This window comes from Hylobates moloch, unplaced genomic scaffold (genome assembly GCF_009828535.3).
Source record: "Hylobates moloch isolate HMO894 unplaced genomic scaffold, HMol_V3 SCAFFOLD_25, whole genome shotgun sequence".
Taxonomy (NCBI): Eukaryota; Metazoa; Chordata; class Mammalia; order Primates; family Hylobatidae; genus Hylobates; species Hylobates moloch.
The window spans coordinates 5,868,619-5,881,304 of NW_026652300.1; the positions used below are offsets into that span (position 1 = coordinate 5,868,619).

Here is a 12,686-nt window from a genome sequence, read left to right on the forward strand (position 1 = left end):
GTATGCACTCTGCAATTTTGGGGTAAAACATTCTGCAAGTTTCTGTTAGGTACCTTTAGTTCAATGTCTAATCTTAAGTCCAGTGTTTTATTGTTGATTTTCTGGCTAGATGATTGGTCTAATGCAAGTAGGGATTGAAGTTGCCCACTCCTTGCGTTGAAATATCTCTCCTTAGGTCAATTAATATTTGCTTTATGAACCTGGGTGATCTAGTACTGTTTGCATTTATATGGAACTGTTAATTTCTTCTTGCTGGATTGATCCCTTTATCATCATATAATGTATATAATGACCTTTGTCTTTTTTTTTTTTTTTTTTCCTACCTGTGGCTTAAAGTATGGCTACTCCTGCTTAATTCTGGCTTCCGTATGCTATTTTCCCTCCATTGCTTTCAGTCTATGTGCTGACTTTTCAGGTATAGTGAGTTTCCCGTAGAGAGCATATAAGTGGATCATATGTTTTAATGCATAGAGTTTATATATTTTATGAAGTTTGGAATTTAATCCACTTATATTTAAGGTTATTGATATGTTGGTATGTGAGGTTCTGTACCTGTCATACTCTTTGTTTTCTGATTTTGTATATTCCTATTTCTTTTTCTCTTATTGCTATTGTGGTTTGGCAGTTATCTGTAGTGGTACCATTTGAGTCCTTTCCTATTTGTATGTTTTCTTATAATTGAGTTTTATACCTTGATGTGTTTTTATGATGACAAATATTGCTCTTTCATTTTCAGATTTAGAACTCCCTTGAGCAATTCTGGTAGGGTTCATCTAGTGGTGATAAATTCCCTCAGTGTTTGCTTATCTGGGGAAGACTTTATTTCTCCTGCATTTATGAAGGAAAATTGAATTGGATATAGCATTCTGGGTTGACAGGTGTTTTCTTCCATTACTTTGGTTATATCGTCTTATTCTAACCTTTCCTGCAAGGTTTCTGCTGAGCAGTCTGTTCGTTTACTGGGATTTCTTTTATGGATAATGAGACACTTTTCTCTTGATGTTCTTAGAATTTTCTCTTTGTCATTGACTTTAGACACTTTTACTATAATGTGCCATGGAGAAGATTTGTTTTGCGTCGCATCCGAGGGGATCGTGGGATCTCCTGTATCTGGATATGTAAATCTCTTGCTAGACTTGGGAAGTTTCATTTATTATTTTGCTAAACAGGTTGTGAACCTTTTGTTATCTTTTCATATGCTGAGATACCAGTAATTTATGTATTTGGTCACTTTGTGGTGTCCTATATATTGTAAAGATTTTGTTAATTCTTTTTCATTCTTTTAAAAATATTTGGTTTGTTAATTTCAAAAGACTGGTTTTCAAGTTCTGAGGTTTTTTTCTTCTGCTTGATCTAGCCAATTCTTGCTGCTTCCAAACCTAGTGTGTACTTCATTCAAAGAATTCTTCAGTTCCAGAATTGATTTAGTTCTTTTAAATGACATGTGTCTTTTTGGTATACTTCTCATTCATATACTGATTTGTTTCTGGTTTTGATTTTTTAAACATTTGTTTTAAAATGTTCTTCTTTCTGAGCTTCTTTACAATTACTACTGTCTTTTTCTGCCGTTTTGTATATATATATTTTATTTGGATCTATTTCTGGAGAATTATTACGTCCTTTGGAAGTGTCATATTAACTTGCTTTCTCATGTGTCCTTTCATTGATATCTGCATAACTGGTGTATCAGTCACTTCAATTTTCTTAATTCCCTTTCATAGAGAAGGACATATTTCTGAGGATAAATCTGTGGCATTGGTTGGGTAAGGCACTTTGGCTTTGATTCTGGGTTCATGCAGTAGGATAGTCTCTGTACGATTTCTTTGGTTGTAAAGAGCATCAGTGGTATCTGAGACTTTTTGACTGGTTCCGTGGATGCAGTTAGTATTAGAGGCTGTAGTGCAGTTTTACCTGGGACTGGGATGCCAGACTGGCCCATCTTTAGGCCCTAGTGGTGGCAGCAGTGCACTCAACAATTGTATCTTTCGGCTTCAGTGTGACCTGCAGTGGCACCAGTGTTAGTGTGTCCAAGCGAGCCAATACTTGGGCCCCCAGGTGACTTATTCTGATGCTGATAGTGGCAGCTGTGAACTCCGTGTGTAGGTAGGTTCTTGGGCCTCTGGACACCTGACGTGGCATGGATGATGGCGCTGGCAGTGACAGTGGAAGGATGCCTCAAGCAGTGTGTGTATCAGGCTGCAGTGAGCTCATCAGGCCAGTCTCCAGGCCTACGTCTGATACATACATACAGGTATCAGCTGCGGTTATAGCAATCAGGTGGATAAGACCCAGCCTGAATCCCCCACAAGGAGTGTTCTGGGGTCAACATTGGTGGACTGAGCAGGGTCACACCTAAGATCCAGACTTTCCTCTGGCATAGATAGGGGATTACACCTGCTCAGGCTGGGTTTTCCTCAGGGCTGATAGTGTGTACATGTGCTGGGCCTGGAAAGCAGGGGTTGGGGGATTCTCAGGCCACTGGCAGAATGCTTAGGTGAATGGTGACAGCATTCATGCCACTGCCCTGCCACTAGACAGGCGATACTGGTTTCAGTGATAGCAGCTTAGGCTCACATGTTGGAAGCACATGTGCTACTCATGCCTCAGCTCTGGTAGTGCTCACAACTGCGTCTTGGGGACAGCAGCCATCCTTTCTATTACACCTCAGCCCCAGCACTACTGGGCTCCAGAACTGTAGGGAGTCTGTTGGGGGCATGGCTCTAGAATGGAACTTTCTTTGCATCTTGGACATACCTTTGTCCCAAGTAGCCAATGGTTGGTTATACCTAAATTCCAGAGTCAGCAGCACATGCATTCTTTGCACCTCAGCCCTGATTCCTCTGGGCTTCAAAGATGGTCCCCACTCTGTTTGGGGTGACGTTCCAAAGAGTGTGCCTTGCTGTAACTGCTTAGGTCTCAGGGAATGTGAGGGATCCTGCACAGGCTATATGCTTAAGGCAGTACCATCATACCATCTTTCTGCAGCTCCCTATGTTACTTTCAGGGCCCACTGAGTGGGGTTAGCTCTCCAGTGGCTAGGATTACAGGGATACCTGGTATGAATATGGATCCCTGAAGATCACTGACCCCTGACCTTTTTGGAAAGTCAGCACCCAGCCCATCCTGGCCAAGCAGGCTGCCTCACCTAATTCTTCCTTGCTTTAGGTATCGCCTCTTTTCCAGTACTCTTTGTTGGATGATTTACTTCATGCATGATTACTCACTTTGGTTCTTCTATTGAAGAAAGCAAATGCCCCTAGTCAGCCATCATGAAGGCTTCTTCATTTCTTTTTGAAAGATGTAAGTGGTATTGGGTTTTTAATTTGTATCTCTACATGTTCATCTTTAGTCTACAGAATGATGATTGACTTTTTTCTGTTTATTTAATATCCTCTGATCATGCAGAACTCATTCATTAGTTCAAAAAAGATTTTTGTAAATGGTTTACATTTTCCATGTGTACAGTCTGCAAGAAAAAAAGGTGTTATTTCCTCCCTTTCTATATGTTGTTCATGTGTTTATTTTTCTTACTTTATCACAGCAGTTAGAATTCCCAGTATTGTGTTAAATAAGAATGATGAAAATGGACACTCTTGCTTTCTATTTTATCCAATCTTTTTTTAAAAAGATTTTCTTAGTAGTATGATATTAGCTGTAGTTTTATAAGGAAATCCTCTTTATTAAGAATAATTGTATGCTTAGTTTCCTAGCAGGGTTTGCCATTGAGTGTTGAAAGTTTCAAGTGCTCTCATTTTTCTGCATCTGTTGATAACAACCATATGACTTTTCATTAGATTACATTAACTGAATTTCAAGGGTTGAAGTAAATTTATGTAGATGAACCTTATCCCAACTGTTTGTGTTGCATGCATATTTAATTTTGTATTTGCTGAGCTTAGTTTGTGAAAATGTTGTTGATTATTATACGTGTGTACCTGAGTACTCTTGGTGTTTTCTGTGTTTATATTGTCTTTTTCTAGTTTTGTGTCCGTGTAAGAATGGCCTTATTTTGAATTGAGAAGTGTTCTGCCTGGTTTCTGAAGACATTGTGTAAACTTGATGTTAATTCCTAAAATATTTGGCTGAATTATCTAGTGATGCCATAATATTCTGCGTCTTCTTTTTTGGACTTTTAAAGTAAAAATTCAATTTCTTTAGTTGTCACAGACTATTCAGATTTTCTCTTATGTCTTGATTGACTTGCCAGATTGTGAGTTTTGAAGAATTGTTTCTTTTAAGTTGCAGAATTCTTCATGGTATTTTTATTATAGCTTCAGTAGTATAGTATCTGCAGTAATGTATTTTATTCCTTATTGATATTTTGTGATTTCACTCACCAGTTTTTTTAAAGCAAAATTTTCTTTTGTTTATTTATTCTACCGTTTTTCCCCACATTTCATTGATTTTTCTTCCACCTCTCACCCACAGCCCACCTTGGGTTTGTTTTGCTCTTCATTCTTTAGTTACTGTATATAGTTACTTCAGTTAATTTAAACTATTTTGAACCAGGCACAATACCTCATGCCTGTAAACCCAGCACTTTGTGAGTCCAAGGCAGGAGGATTGCTTGAGCCCAGGAGTTCAAGACCAGCCTGGACAATATAATGAGATCTCAACTCTACAAAAAATTAAAACATTAGACAGGCATGATGTTGGATGCCTATAGTTGCAGCTTCTCAGGAAACTGAGGCAGTAGGCTTGCTTGAGCCTGCAATGAGCTGTAATTGTGGTACTGTCCTCCAGCCTGCGCAACAGAATAGGACCTTGTCTCAAATAATAATAATTCTCTCTTTCTATACATGCATTTAGTGAAATAACTCCCTTTTCACAGCTAATACCCTGCATATTTTGATATGTTGTATTTTAATTTTTATTCAGTTTTATGTATTTTAAAAATTTCCCTTAGGATTTTCTCTTAGATCAATGTATTATTTAGAACTGTTTAATTCCCAAGTGATGGAGAGTGAGGAGGCTTTATTTTTGTATAATACCGATTTCCACTTTGGTTTGACTTTGCTCAGAAAATACGCTGTATTATTTCAGTTCTTTTAAATTTGTTGATGTTTGACTTATGTCTTAGTGTTGATGTTTGAGTTACTTACTACCTGTGCTGCAAACTCCACAGAGCCACTGGGTGCTGGGGACAAGTGGGAGTGCCCCTCTTCCACTTCCAAGTTGATGGGGTGGGAGTTCCCCAGTGCAGCTGCAGCCACCCAAGTCATTGCTGTGGACCTGGGCCTCGCTGTGCTCTTCAGCCCTCCCACAGCTGCAGAGCCAGGCATCTCTGCATTCTCAGGGGCCCAGGAAGGATCCCTCCCCCACAGGCTTGGAGATGTCTGCTCCTGCTGCCTGGCCTCTCCCAGCTCTCAGTGCCCATTCTGATCTCAGAGCAAGGTTGGGGCCAAGACTTGGCATTGTGTCAGCCTGGCCAGCTGTGCTCATGCTCAAGGCAGCACTGACATGCCAGCCTTCCACCTTCTTGGCCCACTCTGAACTTTGGGCACTGATGAGCATAAGAGGGAAGCTGATGGGGGACTGAGGGCAACTGGCACTGACCTGCAGGTGTCCCTTGATAGAAACATCCTGGGTGCCATGAAAGGCAGCAGGAGGCAGACAGGTTCCTGAGTGGAAGGGGTTAGGTCCCTGGTGAGGCCCCACCTTCAGGCCAGGGAGGACCTGAAGGGTGGGAACTGGCCTGCCAGTCCTGCAAACCCCAATGTGAACTTGTGGTGCCTTTTCCAGGCCTCCCCATGGCCACCCATGGACCAATCGGCATTCACTTCCTCCCTTCTGCAGCCCATAAAAGCCCTGGGTTCAGGCAGAGCTGAGCAGACATCAGGTGACCAGCTGCAGAAAGGAGCTACCCACTCCAGGGCCTCATCTCTGCTGAGAACTGCAGAGATGACCAGAAGACCTACACCCAGAGAGGAGCTTCCCGCTCCAGGGCTATTCTGTCACTCAATAAAGCTTCTCTTTGTCTTGTTCTTCCATTTGTCCATGTTCCTGATTCTTCCCCGACACAGGAGAAGAACTTTGGAGCTGTTGCATGGTGGGGCTAAAAGTTGTAAAACAAACAGGGCTAACACACACACCTGGCTCACTAACTTGTGAGTGAAGAGAGAAGAGCTGTAGCCCTTCAGAGAGTCCAGACCTGGGAGCTCCTTGAGCCAGGGTTGTGAATCTCTCTCCACGGCCTTGTGGTTTCTGGAGTCTCCAAGCTTCCTGGTGCACTGCAGCTGTGGAAGTTGCTTGTGGTGTGCCTGCTTCGACTGCACCCTCACAGAGAGCTGGTGCCTATGCTGGCACCTAGAGCTGCCCACTGTTGTGCAGCAGCCAGCGTGCTTAACTATGTGCAGTAGCCAGACCCCACACTGGCTTGCTCACACACCCCTTGCCACTCCACATGTGGCTAGCCCTTGGCAGGCATGGGATCCATGCCAGTAATGTGAGCCAAGTGCAGCCTTCTAGGCTGAGTGGGTGGAGCAAGCCCAGCAGGCCTGAGCAAAACTTGGGCAAAGGCACCACCACCCACAGAGGTTTCTGGCCAGAAAAGCAACACCATAAGGTTCCTGAAACAACAGGTCCCGCAACTCTGTTCACTTTTTTCAGCTTATTTTCTCTTTCATGTTCAGCTAGAATGAACAGAAATTTCTGTCTTTGTCACTGAAATTTTTCCTCTGTATTATACATTCTACTATTGAGACAATACACTGTCTTTTATTCTAATTCCTGTATTTTTTATTTCTGTAGTTAAATTAGGTGTTTTTATTACTTATTTTTTGCTGAAATTTGTTACTCATTTCAAGAGATTTGTAATTGCTTGTTAAAGTATTTACATGATACCTTATTTTAAATTATTGTCAAATCAGCCAGACAGTAATATAGGAAGTTTCAGATGTTGCTTCCCCCACATAAACACAGATTGAAAACTATATCAAAATTCCTTTTTGAGAAGCTCAGAGTCCTTTAAGCATTGGCAGTACCCTGGATAATCACAAACTGATACCAGCTGCACTGAAATGAATAGGAAGAACAGTATTCTTTTACCTAGTTTAGCTTCTTTTCTGAGTTCCAGCACAGCTCCCAGCAAAAAGAGATGGGTGAAGGAAAAGAAAGTTTGTGGCAGATTCAATGTCCTTGGTCTTTCGGTACACTTTTTGAAGTTCTAGCTTCTGTCTCATCTCCCAGAGAGCACTGAAAGAATTGGCACAATATGGATGCCCAGGGCTGCTAAGGAGAGAGGCGTACTTTTATGGCTAGCATAAGTATGTAAAATTAGAAAATGATGCATGCCTGAGGTTTCTTACCCAGGAAAGGGAAAAGAGTAGTGTATACCCCCAAAGCATTCCTTTTTGCCAACCAGAAGTTCAGTTTGTGTCTCACTTCACCCATCAGATAGGTATAACGCAATCACAATTGTTTTTAAGAGGAAGATATTACAGGTTTTTGAAAACAACTAACAAAACAAAAATGCCTAGGGCAAATAGGAAGAAAGGTCCAGAACTTCTCATTGGGATGACTTAAAAATATATTTCCTAGTGAAAGCCAGTCAGAAAAAAAACGAGACAGAACTGTTTATTCAAATGCACGCACAGAAACACAAAGCTGTACGGAACATGAAGAATCAGAAAAATAAGACACAATAAAAAGAACAAAACGTATCTCTAGCAACCAACAATAAAGAAATGGAGATCTATGTATTGCCTGACAATTAAAAATAGTCATTGTAAAAAAGTTTAGTGAGATACAAGAGAACACGCAGAGATAATTAAATCAGGAAAGTGGTACACAAAAAGAATGACACAAAGATGGTTATGAGGAAAGAAAAAACATTCTGGAACTGAAAAAGATGATAACTGAAATTTTAAAAATTCAATAGAGGGGGCAACAGAATTAATCACACAGAAGAAAGAAATGTGAACTCTTAAAACATAAAATTTGAAATTAGCTACCCAAGAACAAAAGGAATAAAGGATGAAGAGACTAAGCAAAGTGACTGACTCATGAACACCACTTACGTTGCAAGTCAACATAGCACATTATGAGAATTTTAGGTGGAAGGAGAAAGAAAAAACTTTATTTGAAGGAACAATGGCTCAAAACTCTTCATTCTGGGGAAAGAAATGGACCCAGATTCATAATATTCAAAGATACCAAATCAGGTGAACCACAACAAATCAGGTGATACATAACAATGTATCTACACTGAGAGACATTATCATTAAATGGTCCAAAGTCCAAACCAAATAGAAATTTGAAAGCAGCAAGAAAAACGCAATTTGTCACTTGCAGGAAATCTTAATATAACTATCAATAGAATTGTGAGCTGAAACCTCACAGGCCGGAAGATAATGGAATTATTTATTTAAAGTGTTGGGAGAAAAATGCCAACCAATAATGTGAAACCCAGCAAAACTGTCCTGAAATAAAAGAGAAATGAAGAGGTTTTAGACAAAAGTTGATGGTATTCATCATCACTGAAATTACCTTACAAGGAATGCTAAAGGAAGTTAGGCTGAAACCAATGAAGCTAAACAGCAACACTGAAACAACTCCTTGATAAAGGTAAATATATAGGCATATAGAATAATGTTCTAATGTAAATCATGATAATGAAAACACGCCATATAAAAATGTAAAATGAATAAAAGTGGAGAAAAGATGAAAGTGTTGATGCAATTATAATTCAGTTATCAGCTTAAGATAGACTTACAAGATGTTGTATGTAAGCCTCTAGAGTAACCACAAAGAAAATACCAATAGTAAATGCAGAAAGAAAAGAGGGAAAAGAATTAACTTTACGTCACTAAACACATACACCAAAAATCAACAAGTACAGAGACAGAGAAGAGGGTCAAAAGAACTATAAAATAGAAAACAATTAACAAAATAACAATAGAAGTACCTACCTGTGTTTAAAAAAATTAACTGAGCAAAGAACAATTCATAAGTTCCTAAAGTTTAGAGCAGTCTTCCTAGCCAGTGTAGGCTCTGATGCTCAAATGCAGCTACATGGTGGAAGAAGATTTATGGACAGAAAAAGAAAGTGACTTAGAGAAAACAGAAGTGAGGTACAGAAAGAGCTGGATTGTTCACAGCTCAGCATTTGCCTTATTTGAACACAATTTGAACAGTTGGCAACCTTTTATTGGCCAAAACTCAGTGACTGGCACAAGAATAGGCTACCGTCTTAGTTTTATTTAAGTTATGGTTCATGATGGGTTTTTTTTTTCTTTTTTTGGCCAAATGCAGTGGCTTTATTTTAATGTGTTTTCAGGTTTTCAGAAAGGGGCCCTTTAGATGGGGCTGTGACACTGGTCAGCCGTCTTCACTGTGGAGTCCTGGTCACTGTGATTTTGTTTTGTAGGTCACAAGATTTATTCAAATTTTCTCCTCTTCCATTCCATTATAATAGGTTACATGGTCTTAAAGTACATCCCTCCTCTAGTACATTGTATTCAAACAGGTTGCAGCTACTTCTCCATTTTCATTAATCTTTTCATCATCTTATTCCTCTTAGCATAGTCAGGGCATAACATATTAATCTTCTATGCCTAGGGATGGGAAAATACAGGCAGGTAACAAGAAGAAAGAAATCATCCTCCTGTGAGTGGTAGGCACCCAGGCCTGACTTGCATGAAACTGTACCCAACCCTTTGTGTCTTCCAAGAGACATCTGCCATGGACCACACACCACCTGACACCAGAGGCTTGCATCAAAAAGCTCTCAACAGAAACAGGAATGGAACATGAATTCACAGCCTTAGTCTGAACAGCTCTTGCAGCAATTCTTGCCCATGATGCCAATATGGCTCCCTGCGCTTAAGTTATCACTTCAACTGTATTATTCTCTTCTGCTCTCTCATTCACCTCATAAGTTTTCTGAAGCCTTGCTGTTGGTCACTGCCTTGTGTTTCCTCAAACATTGCTGCAATCTGGTCTTGTGACATTTCAAGCATATCTTGCTGTTGTTCAGGGTAAGAATGCCTATGAAGCCTCAGAGAAACTTCTGCTTTCTTGCCTTTAGTACTCAAACTGAGTTGTTAACAGCAATCCCACAAAGTGTCCCAACACACCTTATTAATTGGAGGCAAAATGGCAAGGGAAGTGCTAGTATTTTGCATCTAGTTTTTTGTGGCACTGTAAATTGTTCATTTTTTTGAAGTAGATGACCTTGATTGTATTTCTTAAATTTCTCCAGTTCGACGTCAGAAGTTGAAGAAACACTTGGCTCCATTTGTTCCATAGTTGGGTCATATTTAACTGGCACCAATGTCCAAATCATACTTTCCTCATCATCTACCTCCCCCTCAAAGAAATTCTTGCTGCTATCCAAATTGCAGTCTGACATTTTCAGCAACTCCCTGGGGAAGGCAAGGACAGCAATGTTAAGGATATATGGTAGTTTACTTCTCTGAATCCGATTTCTCCTGTTTTTTTTTTGTTTGTTTTTTTAAAGACAGAGTCATGCTCTGTTACTCAGGCTGGAGTGGTGATCCTGGCTCACTGCAACCTCCACCTCCCACATTCAAGCAATTTTGCTGCCTCAGCCTCCCGAGCAGCTGGGATTATAGGCACCCGCCACCATGCCCGGCTAATTTTTGTATTTTTAGGAGAGACAGGGTTCCACCATATTTGCCAGGCTGGTCTTGAACTCCTGACCTCATGACTCTCCTGCCTCAGACTCCCAAAGTGCTGGGATTACAGCTGGGAGCCACTGCGCACAGCCTGGTTTCTCCTTTTATAAGAAAATGTCTCCTACTTCGTGTTACCCAGATGAGTTCTGTTTTCCTTTCGTTATCTTTTTCCTCTCCTTCATTTTCTGACAATGGGATAACTTTATCTGACAATGGGATACTTGTCCATTTGGTGATACAATTTTTAAAAATTAGGCCAGGCCAAACTGGATAAGGAGTCAGGACCCATCAGTCTGCTGTATTCAGGAAACCCATCTCATGTGCAGAGACACACATAGGCTCAAAATAACGGGATAGAGGAAGACCTATCAAGCAAATGGAAAACAAAAAAAGGCAGGGTTTGCAATCCTAGTCTCTGACAAAATAGACTTTAAACCAACAAAGATCAGAAGAGACAAAGAAGGCCATTAAATAATGGTAAAGGGATCAATTCAACAAGAAGAGCTAACTATCCTAAATATATATGAACCCAACACAGGAGCACCCAGATTCATAAAGCAAGTCCTGAGTGACCTACAAAGGGACTTAAACTCCCACACAATAATAATGGGAGATTTTAACACCCAACTGTCAACATTAGACAGTTCAACGACACAGAAAGTTAACAAGGATATCCAGGAATTGAACTCAGCTCTGCACAAAGTGGACCTAATAGACATCTACAGAACTCTCCACCCCAAATCAACAGAATATACATTTTTTTTAGCACCACACCACACCTATTCCAAAATTGACCACATAGTTCGAAGTAAAGCTCTCCTCAGCAAATGTAAAAGAACAGAAATTATAACAAATTGTCTCTCAGACCACAGTGCAATCAAACCAAAACTCAGGATTAAGAAACTCACTCAAAGCTGCTCAACTACATAGAAACTGAACAAGCTGCTCCTGAATGACTATCGGAAACATAGTGAAATGAAGGCAGGAACAAAGATGTTCTTTGAAACCAATGAGAACAAAGACACAACATACCAGAATCTCTGGGACACATTCAAAGCAGTGTGTAGAGGGAAATTTATAGCACTAAATGCCCACAAGAGAAAGCAGGAACGATTCAAAATTGACACCTTAACATCACAATTAAAAGAACTAGAAAAGCAAGAGCAAACACATTCAAAAGGTAGCAGAAGGCTAGAAACAACTTAATCACAGCAGAACTGAAGGAAATAGAGACACAAAAAAACCCTTCAAAAACTTAATGAATCCAGAAGCTGGTTTTTTGAAAAGATCAACAAAATTGATAGACCACTAGCAAGACTAATAAAGAAGAAAAGACAGAAGAATCAAATAGATGCAAGAAAAAATGAAAAGGGATATCACCACTGATCCCACAGAAATACAATCTACCGTCAGAGAATACTACAAACACCTCTATGCAAATAAACTAGAAAATCTAGAAGAAATGGATAAATTCCTCGACAAATACACCCTCCCAAGACTAAACCAGGAAGAAGTTGAATCTCTGAATAGACCAATAACAGGTTCTGAAATTGTGGCAATAATCAATAGCTTGCCAACCAAAAAGAGTACAGGACCTGATGGATTCACAGCCGAATTCTACCAGAGGTACAAGGAGGAACTGGTACCATTCCTTCTGAAACTATTCCAATCGATAGAAAAAGTGGGAATCCTCCCTAACACATTTTATGAAGCCATCATCGTCCTGATACCAAAGCCTGGCAGAGACATAACCAAAAAAGAGAATTTCAGACCAATATTCTTGATGAACATTGATGCAAAAATCCTCAATAAAATACTGGCAAACCGAATCCAGCAGCACATCAAAAAGCTTATACACCATGATCAAGTGGGCTTCATCCCTGGGATGCAAGTGCTGGTTCAACACGCAAAGCAATAAATGTAATCTAGCATATAAACAGAACCAAAGACAAAAACTACATGATTATCTCAATAGATGCAGAAAAGGCCTGTGACAAAATTCAACAACCCTTCATGCTAAAAACTCTCAATAAATTAGGTATTGATGGA

At 40.0% G+C, this 12,686-nt stretch overlaps 1 pseudogene; it reads right to left on the bottom strand.

The window, feature by feature from the left end:
- Window positions 1-9,473: 9,473 nt before the first annotated feature.
- On the bottom strand, window positions 9,474-10,351 carry LOC116811476 (developmental pluripotency-associated protein 2-like; annotated as a pseudogene).
- Window positions 10,352-12,686: the final 2,335 nt, after the last annotated feature.